We start from the raw sequence: 18,843 nt of genomic DNA on the forward strand, positions 1-18,843 counted from the left end.
TGGTTTGGGCGGCTGGAGCAAGAAGACCAAAGGTTGAAGAAGCACTACAGCCGTTGGATGGACATCGTACGGTCACTGGAGCTAGCATCGTGCATATTGACTAAGTTGACAAGGCCCTCCGTCCCCGTCAACTTAGTAGGCCCACAGTCAGCCTGCCACTAAACTAGGTCCCAGCTAGCAGGGGGAGTATTCTATTTTTTGTGCGTAATAAAGAGGCACTTCCTTGCGTGCGAAGATATAGCTGGTGGGTCCGAGCTGTCAGCGGCGGTAACGTTTTTTTTACCAAATACAGAGGCCCTTTCGGTGGGTCCCAGATGTCAGGTGGAGGAATCATTATTTTGCGCGTAATAAGGAGGCATTTCCTTGCGTGCGGCCGTGGACCCAGCTGTCAGCCTCTCCACATACAGTCCACTTCAGATGCATGTCGGTCGTTGACCATGTTGACCAGGCCGCGCCGAGAGGACCAGGGCGGTGGACGACGGCGAGGCCTAGGAAGGGAACGACACGGAGGCATGGAAGACTCGGCAGTTGTTTCCCACGCGGAGGGGAGTACGACTGTACGAGGGCTTACTGGTTCGTCTGCCGTCGCCGGAGAATAACAGCAGGTGTGGGTGAGTAGAGGGATGGCTAGGCCAGCGATGGGAGTACGATGGGGCGGTGAGGCCTGCGCGGCAGCACAGCCGGCCGCGGCGAGGAGGGAGCAGGCAGTCCCGTCGGCGCTTGTTTGAGCGGCTGGAGCAGGAAGAGCAGAGATTGAAGAAGCACGACAGCCATTGGATGGACATCCAACAGTCACTGCTTGTGCGTCAACCTTTTTTGAGGAAAGCCTCAAATCTGTGGAAAACAGCATACAACCCATCTGCCATTATTTCTAATAATTTACAGCCCATTTGCTAATTCTTAAGGTGTTTTTTAGCCCATAGTCTTTTTGTTAGCATTACAGCGCATATTGTGGCCATGGTTAAAAAATTATACGAAATTTTGCATATTTCGGTGCGGTTCGAAATGTTTTTAATCCTGAAATTTCGAGTCACTTTCAAACTGATTTTAAAAATAAATGTATATCAATATAAAATCTAACAAATTGTCCACGCATAAAAATTAATGCAATTTAAAATCTCGAAATGAAAAAAAGAAATTTGAAACTAATTGCCGGTTTGATGTGTTTTAAAAATGTACAACCCATTTCTCATTACTGATAGGCCATTTTCTCAGCCAGCCGAATGAAGCTCTCCTCGTCTTGAAAGATTTGTAGCCCAACAGGCCTGACAAAGCGACTTACTTGGCAAATCACAAAAAAATTGGGCTAGCCATTTTCAGAAAGAAAGAAAAAACTACTCGGCTGGTTTGTGGTAAACCTAAAAGAGAAGGCTGTCTAGACAGGCCAGAGTGCCCCGCACAGCCCAGTTCACACCCTGCTTCTGTCTCAAAAACAAATTAGATAAATGCCACTCCAATTATGGCGATTCATAAAAATGCCACTTCAATTTCCAAACTTTGAAAAATGCCACTGCAATTTTTGCAAACTTTGGAAAACGCCACTGCAATTTGCAAACTTTGAAAAACGCCACTCCAGACTTCGAAAAATGCCACTGGAAATGGCATGAAATGGCATTTTTCAAGGTTTGGAAATTGTAGTGGCATTTCTCAGAAACACCTGGAGTGACATTTATCAAATTAACCCAAAACAAAAATAACTAGGCGAGCTGCTGGGTCCCTGGTGTCAGCCGCTCGTTGTGCAATTCTCTCGTTTATTGACTACGTTAACAATGGCATGGGACCCAGATGTCAGAAATCCATTAGGAGGAGCCATTTTTTATTGGTTTGAAATAAGGAGGCACTTGCTTGCGTACTGCCATGACCTTGGCGGGTCCCTGTTGTCATCCTCTCCACATACAATCATCTCCTGATTGTGTACGCGTCAACTTGGTAGGCCCGCAAGTCAGCCTCTAAACCCGTGGAGGACAAATAAAACCCATTTAAAAAAATAACAACCCATTCCATACATTCAAACGGAAAGTGCAACATTCAGAGCAAAGTAACAGGTCTGATCCGTATATAGAGTACTGAACTTCCACGTTGACAACCATCATAGCCAAGTTAACTATCTACTCCCACTAATACTCTAGTAGCATACAAGTAGTAACTTACTCTTAGCTAACTAGACGATGTCGGCTGCCATCTGCGGTACATGATAAACGCCAGCACCGGCGTCCTCTGCCTCACCTCGGACATGCCAGAGGTGCGATAGGGCGCGGTGCTCGCGCGCGTTGGCCCTTTCCATGCCGGCGTGGTCCACCGAAGCTTCGGCTTCTAAGTGGGAAACCCACTTGACGAGCTGGTAGTAAAAATCACCGTCGTGAACGCGTGCGTGCCTGACAGCCTCCAGGGCTATTTGCCAGGCACCGGCCTCCACGTAGTCGGCCCAGTTGCGGGCGCTCTGCTCACAACTCAGAGCGTCGCTGCGCTGCTGCTCCATGTCCCGCTGGCGGCGCCAATCGGCGATACGCTGCTCCTCCGCTAGGCAGTCGCGCTCCAACAACTCCTGCTCCTCCGCCAGGCGGTCGCCCTCCAACAAGTCCTCGATCTCTGCATTGCCATCTAAAGACCGATAGAATGCCTCCTCCCTCCGTCTGCCTTCCGGTGAAAAACCGAACACTAGTTTCGGCGGTGACCGCCTCCGGTGTCGCCTATCGCTGACGGGTGGGGGCATGGCGGACGTGCTGTGAGCGAGGATAAGTGGCGAGCGATGTCGGGCCGGTGGGGGCTTATGAGGATAGGGCGAGTTGGGTGATGGTGCCACCGGAGAAGCCCGGGAAATAGTAATTATAGGCGGAAGGTAGGCGAACTAGCGTGTCGCGGGAAACGCGACGGTCATCGCAGTCATCGTAATTCAATGCATAATCAGGCATGGCTTAGCGCTCCATCTTGCCATGGCAAACTAGAAAAACTAAAATTATGACTGTTTCGTCCCGTCCCGTCAGTGGTGCGTCTCGTCCGTGCTGGGTCGCACGCTGGCATGACGGTCAAACGAGTGCACTCGGATAATTTCCCTCCTTGTCAATAATGATTCCACGGATTTAAAAGGCCCACAACAATTAAAGCGCATCTTTTTTCGCGTCAGTTAGCTGCTTTAATTACGGCCGGCTGCATGCAGGCACTCAAAATCGCTCGCATCTAGTACGCGGAGCAGCATGCAACGAGTCGCAGCCGAGGCCATTAGTTGATGAACTTTAGCTGGGAGATAAGGCATTTGCGAACGTTTTCGCTGGCAGTTTCTTCAGATTCGCATGGCATTTTCTTCAGAGCAGCTTGTCAGTTTCTTCAGAGGTAGGCATTTTTACTCAAAAAACTGTCACTTCGGATCTTGCGTCGCAACTAAAACTGCCAGGAGCGCATTAGTAGGCTAGCTAGTGATCGATCAGTAACTTGTAAACACTGAGCGAACAGAAATAAGGAACTACTAATGCATCTCAATGATTCACAGATCATATACAATATATGTAGCTCCAAAAGCAAAGATCAGCCACTTCGGATCTTGCGTCGCAACTAAAACCAAATAGTATGATTCCCATACATAAGATCAACATGTTAATGCATCTCAATGATTCACAGATCATATACAAATATGTGGCTCCAAAAGCAAAGATCTAGAAAAAACATTTGTTCTCCCTACTAACATGGATGCTTCTCTTGGCACATTCAGTACAGACTGAAAGCCAAATTTGTTTGTGAAGTCTACAATTCCTCTTGCAAACGTAAGTGGTTTCACCAACAGCTGGAACCATGAGAATGAACCACACATGATGGAGGAACATCCACTGCAATATGATTTGGCTTCTCTCGATCACACGACGAGACTATTTTCGGAATACGAACTTTAACTTAGGCAAAATGACACCCATTGTATAATTAGACCAAAGCAATGAAGCACCTAGTGTTGGCCAATAAATAGTACAGTACTACTTTTCTGCAGTCCATGAAGTGACTATCCAATCTTTCCATGTCTATTTTCAAATGGCATTGCATGCAATGACTATACTATTCTCTTGTGCAGTTCAACCAAAATTGTGGTCACTTTGTGTGTTTGCCAAATAGCAACGGGCAGACATCTCTGTCTGCACAAATATCAAGCAGCTAGTAAACATATACCCCACCTTGTATTTTCGGTTTAAACATGTCTCTTCCGCTTAGCATCTGTCTTGTTTTGCACTGGACAATTTGATACAGTCATGTTTTGCCCTGGACAATTTCATACTGAATTGGCTCAGAGCGGAAATATAGCGCCTATTCTTCATCAGACCAAGGATATCCATGTTCGCAGTGATGGAAGAGGTGAAATCGATACAACCGAAATTGAGCATCCAATCATTGAATCCTGTCCTGCACCTCCAATGTAGGTCCACCCTGCCAATAAATTCACATGCAAACCACTAGTATTACTATCTAATGACAGTACAAAAAGAGTAGCAAGATAGTAGCAAACCATGTACCTTCGTAATGAACAGCTCATAGTGCCACAAATTGGATATAAAGGTTTGGAAGAAAACATGCCCCTAATGTTGAACCAGTTGGACTTTTTATGCAGTTCAACTAAAATCGAGCATCCCTGTTTGCATAGATATTGAAAGTGCGATTACTATAAAAGTGGCACTAGTTGAAGCATAGACTGTTTCTAACCACCTGTTTGAAGGAATAAATAAGGCAACAGTGGCTGATGTCAGAAAGACATATATAGTCCTTTCTGAAAGAATGATCGATTCCTGACCTTTCGTCTTCTTTTAAGCATATTTTGTGCAGTTCAACTAAAATAAAATGCCATCACCGCCTTGACAATCAGTGACACTGTACAAAAGGAAATGACTTAACATTATAACATGATGTCAGGTATGTAGTCGACAGGCATTAGAGACAAACTTACAGACCTCCTCCGATAACATAATGAACATTAATTTTAACAAAGGTGTGACTAGCTTTACCGGGATAATTTGAGTGAACTCTACACCCTCTGTTCCTTAATATAAGACGTTTTCGCGGTTCAATTTAAAGTACCCAAACGTCTAGTATTTAGAAAAACAGGTAGTAGTTTTCTTGAGCACATATCTGGGAAAGCTTGCCACACTTTATTTATGTCCATACGCTAATGCAACACCATTCGAAATTTCGAATACTACAAATATACACTAATCGAGTGGCTAGTGCAACAGTGAAGTAGTTATTTTATTACAGGGTACAGTACAATGGTTTTACTGAACAGATTTCAATAAACTCTAGCACTGGAAGATTTCTATAAGAATTAACAATACAAAATGTAAAGGTAACATGTTTCAGCATTGGTATACTAGCTGTGCATGAGCATTAAACCAAATACAAAAGTCTGAAGGTAACTAGCATTATTAACTAATGACAGTATAAAAAAATTGCAAACCATGTACCTCCAAGGTAAATATCATTTCGAACTCGGGGCGACCTTAAAAATTGCTATCCCAATCTTGATAATGGATCAAACATAAAAACTTGATCGATCGAATCAAGAGAACAACCGGAGGAGGAGGTGCCCACTCTTGACCTTTCCTCTTGTCTTCATAATTTTTGTGCAGTTTAACCAAAATAAAATGACATCAGCGCCTTGGCATTTTGGTGACACTGTACAAAAAATTTAACTTATCTCATGAAAGTGAGGTATGTAATCTATAAGCATTAACAGTGCAAAAATCTGAACGTAGTAACACGTTTCATCATTGGTATACTGGATGTGCAACAGCATTAGAATGCCTTAGCTGAAAAATCTGTACTACATCCACAATCAACAGCTAACCCTGAAATAATCCAGTGACATTAAATGGCATTGCTTAAATTTATCGGTGGCATTAGACTGAGTGCGGCATTAGTTAAATGTGGCATCACTTTAGCAGTAGCATTGCCTGACTTGACTGCTGGCGTTATACTAACAGCAAAAAAGTGACAATAAGAGCATGGGAGGCCCATACGGACAGTGGGCGCGCTAGTATGATGTACCTCCACGGACGCATAGAGTGGCGAGGGAGGTATGGTTGCCCAGAGCAACAAATATCCAGGTAGCATATGTGGATTACGTCCCATTTTCGTTCTGTTTAGCCACCTTTTTCCTATGTGAGGACAACAAACCGATCGACCTGGTCATTCTCTATTGCGTTGTCATGCCTTTCTACCCTTCTTCATCCAAGAGACACGAGACTCGTTCCTTAGCTACTGATTTTCCCCTTTTCAACCTAGATGCGGGTTTGATACCTACTCTCTTGGACAGTACAGTCTCCCTTCCTTTCCTTATTCAACCCAGACATGGATGAGTCTGCATGAAGTAGGGTTTCCTTTAATAGTGCAAATTAAGGTTTTCGTCTGCATGACCAGCAGAGCAGAGGACAGCAAATTGGGAAGATGGTGGAGTGGAAAAAGATCCACATCCAGCGACGTGGTAGATGAGGCAATAGAACAAGGGTATGGTTCGAAAAGAGGTAGCATACCTGAGGGTCGGCGGGAAGTGGCTTCGCTTGTGGTCGGCGTCCTCCACACACACTACGGCAGCGAGCTTGCGGACGGAGGCCATCCCGCGCGGGCGCTAGGTCTGAGAGGACAGCCTTGTCGTCAGTGCGTGACCTCGCTCGCCGCCGACGAGTGCGTCAACGCTGCACGTCCTTTTCTTCCCCGGCAGATCTGTGACCACCGGTGAGGAGGGAGAGAGAGGCCGTCTTTTTTAGATCTGGAGAGAGGGTGATAGTGTGAGAAGCAAGTGGGCAGCCCTTAGCAAGAAAGCTCTGAAGCTCCAGCCTATATATCTTTTTTATACTACTAGTAGTACTAGAGGTGGAGTAGTGGTAGAGTAGTTTATATTTTCTCTGCAAACAGTACCAGTTAGTCGTGCTTCAAAACTGAACGGCACGCCACTAAAAAAATAAAGGTCGATAACTAATGCGGCACCTCGGGCCAACGCGGCTAGATCGTATTTTGCACGAGAAATTATACACCATGTTTCGTTGACATGTGGTCCCGTTCCAACATGTCAGTGAGACGACGGCGAGTCCTTTTGTACAATTTCCGAAAGGACGTGTAGGCCGGGGCGCCTCTTCATGTACCGTGGCAAACTGGCAACCGTCCACCAACTCTTCGCCTTTCCCTCTCGTTTTGGAACTACTGTCGCACGCTCTTCCTCCCTCCTCCATTTGCCTTCACCCATCCTTCTGCCATTGTTCGATCGTCTTCTCCAAGGAGGGAACAAGCCGGAAACGACCCCGTCATTCTTGCCCCGATCTGAAAGATGACGTGGTGGGGGAACTCATTGATCGGTGCGACGTCATCACCTCGGCTAGCATGGCAGGTTCATTCAAGACCATTCTCGAATCAACTAATAACATCATTACAAGGAACCCAAGGGTGCAGGAGCGGTTTGATCTCCCTTATCTTCTTCGCTATAAGCCTATTCGCATGGGCGCGGACGACGGAGATCTCGCCTTGTGCAAGTTGATGCCGCTTGATAACGATACGTGTGATGTCAAGATGCCATCGCTTCAGGGTAAGGCCTGGGCTGGCGCAAATGGAGATTGGGTTGTTTATATTGGGTACAATTGCGAGTGGGAACTTGTGAATGTGTACACTCGTCAGCGGATTCCACTTCCAAAAATCTCCGAGTGCCATGAGGTTGAGCACACACATGATCTACGTACGTTCAAATACGATCATGGTGACTGTCATCTACGGAAGATATCAATTTCTCGAGTTCCCAACCGCTCTTGGAATTACGAGAACTATCAAGTTGTTGCTATCTTCGACAAGCTTGTTGCCGTCGTTACTGATTCCACGGTTCGTCCATGGATATTGCTCAAAAATCAGTTTCTGTACACGGATGAGTACTGTGACGCAATTGAATACGAGGATCTTGTGTTGGCTGCCGCCACTCATGGCACTGTTTTTGCATGGGATCCTCGTAGTTTCAGTACGTTTGTCTTCCACCGTAATTATAATTGTTTCAGCCACATGCATGCGGGTTAGCAAGTTTCCCTTTACTAATTAACCTTCTTCTTGTGTTTCCAAGGTCCTGTGAACATTCCACCACCTATACTTGAAAAATTTTATAACCAAGGGGGAGATGACGATGGTGATGATCACGAGCATGAGGACGAGCAGAACTTATATACTCAGTGGCGCCTGGCAACTAATTCCAGTGGATCACCTCTTCTTGTCTGTATACAGTGCACTATGATTGTTACTACTGAGGTAGCAGGTGTTGTCTCCCATGGTCGCCCTCTCCGGAGCTATTCCAACATCCGTTGCAGGGTATTCGGGATGTATACTAGTGTGCTAGCGCCAACACCTTCTCCCTGGTACAGTATTGGTAGTCTTGGAGCAAACTCGCTCTTCCTTGGACCAAACTATCCAATGATGGTTAAAGGCGATCCAGCTGCTGTTGACACAGCGTTACTACCATTTATGAGAAGCAACTGTATCTATACCTTGGACATTGCGGTGGTTCCCTACCCTGCTCCTGATATATGCCACTTCAGCCTGGATGACCAGTCCTGCGTTGCTCTCGATATTGACAAATAGCTGGCCCTTCCCAGAGCACCTGTGGTTCAAAGCAAGCGTTTCCAACGCCAAAGATTGGTTGAGTTGAAGTTCATTTCATTGCTTGTTATTTGTTGTGTGATGAAAACTTCAGTATTTACTGGAATGTTTCGTTGGAAATAATCTATAACCCAAGATGTATCATCGTTGTCGTTGTGTGTTGATGACTTGTTGTATGTAATGAACTAGCGGCGTGACCCGCGCATTTGCGCGGCTAGACGTATAATATATTTTTTATTATAGTTTAGTTTTCTCTACATATCTCCCTCTTTCCATTCATTTGTTGCTACATCATTATATATATATATATGCTCTTGTACGAATCTCCAAATTTCAATTGTTCGCTCCTTATCATTTGTCACGATTTATATTTGTGACCAATATATTTACCAAGTAATTTTCAAAATTAATGACTTGTGTCCATACCTCGTTATACGTTCCATCGCCTGCCTAGACACCTTCCATATTGCACTTGGGTTTTATCTTTACTAAAACGACATATTCATTTGTCCATATATATGCATGCACATATTTTCATCTTAATGTAATTTTCTATGTTGCATAGCTTCTTGTATAAACCAATGTAATCTGTGAGTGCTTTTAAAATTTGCTAAGTTATTCTCCAAGTGGCACTCACCAGAGCTTTTTACTTGCGATGGTGCCCTTATAATTAAATTTAATTTTTTTTACAAAGAAAAATGATTAATTTCATATTTGACGTGAATTAGTCTTTTCTTTTGGTTTAAAACCTTATATAGCATTCTCTCACTTCATATAGTTATATTCAGTATTATTGACCCCGCCAATAGTCGTGCTGTGTGGGTAAATGTTATTTAATTTAGCTTAAACATATATGAGATTTCTTTTTGTGGTAGACATATATGAGATGTTTCACGGACTTGGCGTTTTGTTTTGAAATGTTCTCTACTCGGCCCTTCTATTTATTTTAGCTGACCTAATATATTATTTGTTGGCCTTGCTGAGTTTGTATATGTCCATCCATTAGAGACATCCGAATTTATGGAGCCAATGTTGCTCATGCATGAATCGTGCTATGAGCCAAAGGCCCAAAAACATAGTGTGTTTTCTAGTAGGTTGACAACTTTATGTGCATTTTTGGGGGGGCAAAGAACATCCCGCATCCTGCAGTTCTAGACCTAGGATTTGGGTACGACCAGAGCTATTGTCCAATGCCATGTAACAAAAAATAAAGTAAGTTAATCCCTAATAATCTAAACCTAATCTGCAATTTAATCTGTAGAGAGGTCCGACTTTAGAAAAAAAAAAACACCAAGGAACAAAGAGGATCTTGCAGATAGGCGAGCGTGTAGGGCTGTTGCATGGGCAACAGCTGGAGCAGCGGCGTGGTTTCTACATGTTCGAACTTAAACGGTGTGGCATGAGTGACTTGGTGTGGTAGATATGGGTGTGTCTCTATCAGCCGTCGTGACTGCGGCGCGATCATGGCGATAGGGCTCTAGCCTGGTTACGGGCATGTGAATTGCATGTTTTGTTTCCTTTTTATGTCCCCCTTTGTTCCTTGGCAACCTTTCTATGCAATTAGTTATGGTTATTTACGTGAGGTGGGCTGGTGGAAGTGTTTTTTCCAAAGCATTTTTAACACAGGCTATTGGGAGTTTGAAATTAGCAAGGGCATACGTGATTTATTACAATTTTTTTAGCAATACGTGATTATTACCTTTTTTGAGATGAACGTTATTTATTACATTCTTTTAGGGGAACATAATTTATTAGTTTTTTTAGGAGATCATAATTTATTACATGAGCTATAAGATCAGCGCGTGCGCTGCCTAGGCCACAGGTCTGCCATGCACTTTTTTTAACACAGGCTGCTGGAGATTTTATTTACGGGTGGCCGTTGGGTATTTGTATATTAGTAAGGGCGCAGACGTGTATTACATGGGCCAAGTTCAGGGCGCGTAGGCTGCCTAGGCCGCTGGTCTGCCATTCAACTTTTTTTTACTTGATGCCTTTTTTTTACATGGATGTCTTTTCTATTGACGTGGAGCACTCCAAGTTCAACTGTTCAAAGACCATCAAAGCATGCACTTTTTTAAATGTGCGTACGGAGTTCAGTTTGGTAGGTGTCCGGCTTGGCCTCTTTTTCACGTGACAACGATGGACTTATTGTACGTAATAGATATTGTATGTAAATGTGATGGCAGTTTTCCTCATAGATTTTTTTTTTTTGCAGGAACTTTCCCTCATAGATGCTTGTACGTGATGGACTTGGCATGTACAACACAATATATGCCTACACGTTATATCTTTAAATCTAGTCCGTTTATATTAAAAAGTTGATAGTCAAGATAATTTAATCTGTGTGGATTAACGTGATGGCTTATTTGCCTTTTGTCTTAAGTATATAATAGATGGTACATTTGCAAATGGTACCGTAGTAGTATAGCCAGCATCCGGTTAGTATATGAAGTTGCCACATCACATAGAGCCAACCTAAAATTGGAGTACCAGATCTGAGATGCCACGTGTACCAGATGAATGACTCCAAGTTCGACCACCGTGATGCTAGGTGCGAGCCGAGGAACACTGTTGGAGAGACCCCCCTCATAATTTTCCTACATTGGTCGTTTGATTCATAGGATAGAATGCTATAGAATTTCTTTCCTATGTAATCATGTTTTAATTGGCAATCTAGCATCCACTGCAACTTTTGTTTCACTTCCTTTGATCCTACGAAGAGAGTACTTGCTCTAAATGATGTGCCGCTGCAAGAGCCGCCTATATTAATTAACCATGCTCTAAAAAGGTGGACCAGCTTTGGCTATAGTAGTACTGTACTAGGTTAGTAGGTGACCTTGCGCTTGGATCTTCTCCTCTTACAGAAGTCGAACAATAACGATGGTACTGTACTACTTCTGGCAATCTGACACCAAATGAACTGTTGCACGTCCACTGCTTGTAAGCAAAGGTTTTTCCCCGTGCTGCGAGCCACCGTGCACGCGTTGGCGAGGGAGAAGGCGTAGTAAGCAAGCTTCTCGTCGTTCTGCGAGTTGACGGGACACATCAAAGTTACGTATTTATTAGTACTCTCATCAAAAAGGGCCGGCCATGTCCATGGGTACCATCCCATGCTCTGTCATTGAGTATGTGCACTATTCACGTGCCATCGAGGAGAAAAAATATTGCGCTGTACTAGGTGCCATCAAAGTGCACGACTCACTTACGCACTACATATCTCCATTTTCTTGCATGACACGCCACCTTGATGCTAGATGTCCTGCGTGTCATGGAGGCATATAGTATGATTTTGTAAAATGGAGGCATATAGATGTCCCGCGTGTCGGCAACAGGATGAACAAAGCTCATGGCTTAAACGAAAGAGTGGAAGGACATAGATTCTCGATGACCGAGAATGAGCTACAAACCTCGGGGTGGACCGTCTGCACTCATAATATTTTATATTATTCCGCGCTATAAAATCAACCAAATCTCTCCACGTTCCTATACCATTCTATAATATGAGAATAACTTTGAACGTAAGCCATTGATTCACTCTATCCAATGGTCATAGTTGGAAAATCCAAACAAAACCAAGCATTGGATCAACTCTTTTTTCGAGATCAACTCTTTTAGCACTTAGATTGATGCCGCCTGCCCACCTAGCCCACCTATATATCCGCTCACGTGTGATGACCACAGGACCTATCCACTCAGATTGTATGTTAAAAAAATAAAGGTCGATAACTAATGCGGCACCTCAGGCCAACGCGGCCAGATCGCATTTTGCACGAGAAATTACACACCATGTTTCGTTGACATGTGGTCCCGTTCCAACATGTCAGTGAGACGACGGCGAGTCCTTTTGTACAATTTCCGATAGGACGTGTAGGCCGGGGCGCCTCTTCGTGTATCGTGGCAAACTAGCAACCGTCCACCGACTCTTCGCCTTTCCCTCTCGATTTGGAACTGCTGTCGCACGCTCTTCCTCCCTCCTCCATTTGCCTTCACCCTTCCTTCTTCCATTGTTCGATCACCTTCTCCATGGAGGGAACAAGCCGGAAACGACCCCGTTATTCTTGCCCCGATCTGAAAGATGACGTGGTGGAGGAACTCATTGATCGGTGCGACGTCATCACCTCGGCTAGCATGGCAGGTTCGTTCAAGACCATTCTCGACTCAACTAGTAACATCATGACAAGGAACCCAAGGGTCCAGGAGCGGTTTGATCTCCCCTATCTTCTTCGCCGTGACCCTGCTGACTGCCACAGGGACGAGGGAAGCCTCGCCTTGTGCAAGTTGATGCTGCTTGATAATGACACGTATGATGTTAAGATGCCATCGCTTGAGGGCAAGGCTTGGGCAGGCGCAAATGGAGATTGGGTTGTTTATATTGGGTACAACTGAGAGTGGGAACTTGTGAATGTGTACACTCGTCAGCGGATTCCACTTCCAAAAATCTCCGAGTGCCCTGAGGTTGAGCACACAGATGATCTACGTACGTTCAAATATGATCATGGTGACTGTCGTCTATGGAAGATAGCAATTTATCGAGTTCCCAAGCGCTCTTGGAATTACAAGAACTATCAAGTTGTTGCTATCTTCGACAAGCTTGTTGCCGTCCTTCGTGGTTCGACTGGATGGATATTGCTCAAAATTCAGTTTCTATACACGGATGTGTACTGTGATGCAATTGAATACGAGGGTCTTGTGTTTGCTGCCACCACTCGTGGCACTGTTTTTGCATGGGATCCTCGTAGTTTCGGTACGTTTGTCTTCCATCATAATTATAATTGTTTCATCCACATGCATGGGAGTTAGCAAGTTTCCCTTCTCTACTAATTAACCTTCTTCTTGTGTTTCCAAGGTCCTGTGAACATTCCACCACCTATACTTGAAAAAATTTATAACCAAGGGGGAGATGACAATGGTGATGATCACGAGCATGAGGAAGAGCAGGGCCCATATGCTCACTGGCGGCTGGCAGCTAATTCCAATGGATCGCCACTTCTTGTCTGTATACAGCCCACTGCTGATGTTACTACTGAGGGAGCAGGTGTTGTCTCCCATGGTCGCACTCTCCGGACCTATTCCAACACCCGTTGCATGGTATTCAGGATGGATACTAGTGTGCTAGCACCAACACCTTCTCCCTGGTACAGTATTGATAGTCTTGGAGCAAACTCGCTCTTCCTTGGACAAAACTATCCAATGATGGTGAAAGGCGATCCAACTGCTGTTGATACAACGTTACTACCATTTATGAGAAGCAGTTGTATCTATACGTCGGACATTGCGGTGGTTCCCTACCTTGGCCGTGATATAGTAGGCCGCTTCAGCCTGGATGATCAGGCCTGCATTGGTCTCGAGATTGACAGTAGCTGGCTCTTCCCAGAGAATCGCTTGTGGTTCAAAGCAAGCATTTCTAACGCTGAGGATTGGTTGAGTTGAAGTTCATTTCAATGCTTGTTATTTGTTATGTAATGAAAACTTTAGTATTTATAATGTATCCTCGTTGTCGTTGTGGGTTGATGACCTGTTGTATGTAATAAAATGATATGCCTGTGATAAACTTACTAAATTTATGAATGGCTTTCGAGTCGCTTCTCTGAGTAGGTGCTGCGACGGTGCAACAGGTTATCGGATGAGGCCAATAAACAATAGTACACTATTTGTACTAGCTTCACATGCTGCACTATCTTTAATTCTACGTACGTAATCAAACAAGTTTTTTACTTGAGACCAGCCACCCATCCTCACAAAGAACACTTTTTAACCCAGCACAGACTCCAGGAAATTTGGCCACAGTGTGAGGTGGGCCATATGTTAATGTGTTCGCTGTACGTAACCAGCACCTCGAATCCTCGATACTACTACTATAAGTAGTAGGAGTAGTAGGGTGGCATGGGCCAGAACAAGCATTCACGTCCAGGAGTACGACACACACCACCAGCACGACTTCCATCTGACACCATATTTCTTGGAGTCCGTGCTACAGCAATCTCTTCAACCTCGTCGTTTCTCTAACTCAGCCATCGCGCGGCGGGCGAGGTGGGGGTTTGCCGATAGTCGGTTTCCTCAACTGCGGTCCCACTTGTAAGGCCAACTCCAACGCACGACCCCAAACGGACCTCCGTTTTGCCTGAATTCTGTATGTTTGGGTAGGGCAATGGGGTCGTGTCTGGGCCAATTCTCGGATGCGGTGGCCATGCGCCGAACGCGCGGACGCATCCCGGCCGCGTACATTTTTTTTTGCAAACACATATCTTTTTTTCATCATTGATCTTTTGGTACATGGAAATACATCACCAAAATTTTGACTAGAAAAGCAAGACCAAAGAAAACAAGAACCACAAGAATACATTTTAGAAGATATCCAACTTCCATAATTGCTCCTGTAAGTTGGATTAGTGCCTTCTCGATGCATTCATTGTTGATCTGCAGAGGCTCGATCTTGCGTGCTTCTTTCTTCTTCGAGTGTAAAGAAGTAGACGTGTCTAGCCTATATTCTATCAACAAGTGCACTAGTCTCATCTCTAGCCTCTATGCTAGCTAAATGTGCTAGAACATGTACTAAATTGCGCTCTATCAATATATCGTTGTACTCTTCTTCCCAATACCAAAACTTGCATCCATTCTACACAATAAAATTTTAAGTTAGCACAACTAGTCTAATCCGAGAGCACAACCGAAGATTTTGTCGAGTTCTTCATCCTTTTGCCGACACGTGGGACATCCAGCATCCAGATCATGTCATGCAAGAAAATAGAGTGGTAGTTGAAGCCACGTGATGTGCATCTTGGGTTAAACTGTAAATAGAATCTTACTACTCTTTAGTAACTCCAAAAGCGGTCACCGAAGATCTTTATTGGATTTGTTTTTCATCACCAGCACGTCGAGGTGAAAGATGTGCAGGTTCAATGGGTCCTCTTGCGTTTTCACTGACATGTGGGACCGCATATGAGCAAACAGACGATGGGCTCCACGCGTCTGCTGGCTGGCTGAGAAGAGAGATAGAGGAGGGCTGAGCACGGACTCCAGGAAATTTGTTCTACATAACCAGCACCTCGATATAGTGGGGTGGCATGGGCCATAACTAACATTCATGTCTAGCAGTACGGCACACGCCACCCACACGAGTCCCATCCGACACCAATTTTCTTGGACTCCGTGCTACAGCCATCTCTTCTCCCTCCTGTTTTCTCAGCCATCGCGCGGTGGGCGGGGTGGGGGTTTGCCGATAGTCGGTTTGCTCAACTGCGGTCCCACTTGTAAGTGAAAATGCAACACAGCACGCATTCCCCCTTGAGGGGCGTGCCGGACCAACCGTGTGGGGGTGCGACGCGGACATAGCAGGTTTTTCCTTTTGAACTTGTAACTTGTAAAATTTGGTTCTGCTCCATGGCGCGACCGGTAGATAGAAATAACGATTTTCCCTAGAGTAGTGAGAAGTTTGGTTCTGGCGCGGTTCATGCATGGAGTACGTAGGAAAATTATGAAGCTGATGCGAAAGATAAGATAATTACTAGTAGTACCATATACTACTACATGGATTTGACGGAAAGATAAAGATACATACGGATCCATCAATGACATCCTCACGCCCTAGTGCACCGGGTCACCAACCGACGTGTGAGGAGCAGCGGCGTTGGCGGCAAGCTCAACGTGCTTTTGAACAATGCCGTCCAAGGTTGCCCTGCGGTCCAAGAAGGCCAGCGTCCTATCGTCCTCCTCTTGCATGTAGTAGTCCTTGTGGACGATTTGCACGTAGACGTGGGTGATTATGTCGATGGTGTCTTGCTGTGCCAGGCACTGCGCGGCGAGCGCGACCTCGAGGTGGACATTCTCCGGCGCGACGGTGGGCAGTCGCAGGGCCACCAGTGCGTCGAAGAGGTTGTCACCATAGAGGCCGTTGAGGGTGGCAGGCATCGCAGAGCCTGGGCACGTGGGCTGGAGGCGTACGTCAAGGTCGTCCGCGAGCTTCTTGACGACGGTGAACTTGTTGAGGAAGCTGACGAGGACCTCGTCGAACAAGGAGACGAAGCTGTCGTCCAAGCGGCCCCTCGCCCTGGCGGCCTCAAGCACTACCTGGAGACGTTCCTCGGTGCCGGGCCGTAGGCCGGTGTCGTGGACCATCTGGCATAGCCGGCTGATGCTCGCGCTCATCACCTCCATGGGTATAGCTTCTACTCAACTGATCTTGCAATTGGAGTGATCACTCTTTCCCTTGGGTGCGTAGGTGCGTAGGATTTCTTAGATTGGACTGGCGGGAACCTTTATATGAGAAGTGCAGACTGCGTTGAATTCACGTGTGTGTTGGCCATCTAATCCTCGCCCCTCTACTGCACATGCCTTTGGCTGTATGACAGGTTGGCCAGCCACCTGTTGGGCCCACGTGTCATACACCCAAAGGCAGGTGCAGTAAGTCAATGAAGTTGCGTCCCCCTCCGTGCCCGTGCATGCTTTCAATGACTTGAGACTACCAAACATCACATACAGTGGTTAGTTCATTGCATGTAATCCTACTAAGTAGCAAAAAGACATTAAGTTATCTCGCCGATAGGAATAAAACAATACACCAGATGGACGTGGTAGTACTACTAAATCCAGACGGTGGTGCTAGTACTAGTAGTAGTAGTACTACCAATGTAGTAGCACTGTACTACCCGTTGGTCAAATTATTACGTGCGGCTCCTCACAGTGAAGTGACAAGACCCTACGACGGAGATGACACCTGAGTATAGGCGACGTGTTCGGCATACCATAGTCAGCCTCACCGTCTGCAGTCACTATCATCATGGTTGTAGACCTAGCCTGCTTACAACTAGACGTATTCGACATAATTTCCCGTGCGTAGATGCCTGTGCATTGCACGGAACACCAAGATTGGGGGGTGGACGGCGCCGGCAGCGGCCATCGCGCCAGATTTTTCCATGGCCTTCTAGATGTGGTGGGGAGGAGATAAGGCTGATTGTGAGAGACAAGGAGTTGTTTGTAAATAGGGAACAAGTGCGGGCATCTTTTTGCATAACTGGAGAAGTTTGGTTTGTATGCTTCAGATCTAGATCCGACGGCTATTGGTGAAAGATGGCAGGCACAACATCATCACCAACACAGGACCTGGTTGACTCACAGGATTTTGAAAACGCGGGAATAGGACACGGCAATATTACAAGTTTCAAACTGATATTACAAATGTTAGGAGTAATGCTGCACCTACAAAGAGGGAATTACTAGGAAGTTTACGTAAGAACTTTCGTTACTTTAGGTGGATGCAGTATTATCGTACAAACTAAAATCCACCGCCCTGACAAGTCACCAATGGGAAAATAAGTTCTCGAGTCTCTGCCACTTGATGTTTCAAAAAGAAATTCAGCTTCTGCGGAGACTTTGTCAATTAGGCTTAGACGCTTGCGGTGATCAGCACGCCATTCATTGTTGCGCCAGAGAACGCCAAACCTCATTACCTTGAGCACACTTGCCTCCAGAACAAAGAACCTGGCCAATTTAATCTCAGATGTGCTGCCTCGATAGTCGATCAAATCAATTTCTGTAAGATGGAGATCAAGCATTCGATGAGATTGTTGTAGTGCAGCACATTTTTCACTTTCGGGTCTTTTTTTATCTACAAAAGAAGAGAACATATTAGAGCAGCTGGCTGTATAAGATTGCCGTGTCATCAAGAGGTACCAATATCATTCGCTCATACGATAGGGTTGGCTGGCTAGTGATATTTTTTCACTCTCTCTCTCTCTCTTTCTCTTTCCTCTCATTTACCTAGGAGTAGGTGAAGAGCTTGGGCATTTGTTGCCTTCCACTATGTGGCCGATGCCATATTTCGCAAAAGTATGCCACATAATACGCATCGATGTCAAATCAAAAGATTTTGGCACCGCTCTCGCGATGTGAGAGAGTTGGCACCGTTGTGCACACAGACCCACATGTATAAACAAATCAATCAAACCAACTACAGCAACCTCTCACTCTCCCAAACAAGTGTTTTTTTATTGCTTCATTCCTCTCTCTCTCTCCCACGCAAGTGTTTTTTCATTGCGTGAGTTAATTTGGCACCGTAGCAAAGTAGGTGATCCAGATTGGGGCACCGGGTGAGAAATGGAGGGGCATCAATGCCAAATGCATCACAAGTGAATTTGGCACGTGTTTTGGCCTACATAGTGGAGGGCCGTTATAGCCCACTTTTGTACTACCTCTTATTTAGTATAAAATTTTGACCATATATTTATGTAAGGAAATGCCAATGCATGT

Source organism: Aegilops tauschii, chromosome 6, assembly GCF_002575655.3.
Source record: "Aegilops tauschii subsp. strangulata cultivar AL8/78 chromosome 6, Aet v6.0, whole genome shotgun sequence".
NCBI classification, from domain to species: domain Eukaryota; kingdom Viridiplantae; phylum Streptophyta; class Magnoliopsida; order Poales; family Poaceae; genus Aegilops; species Aegilops tauschii.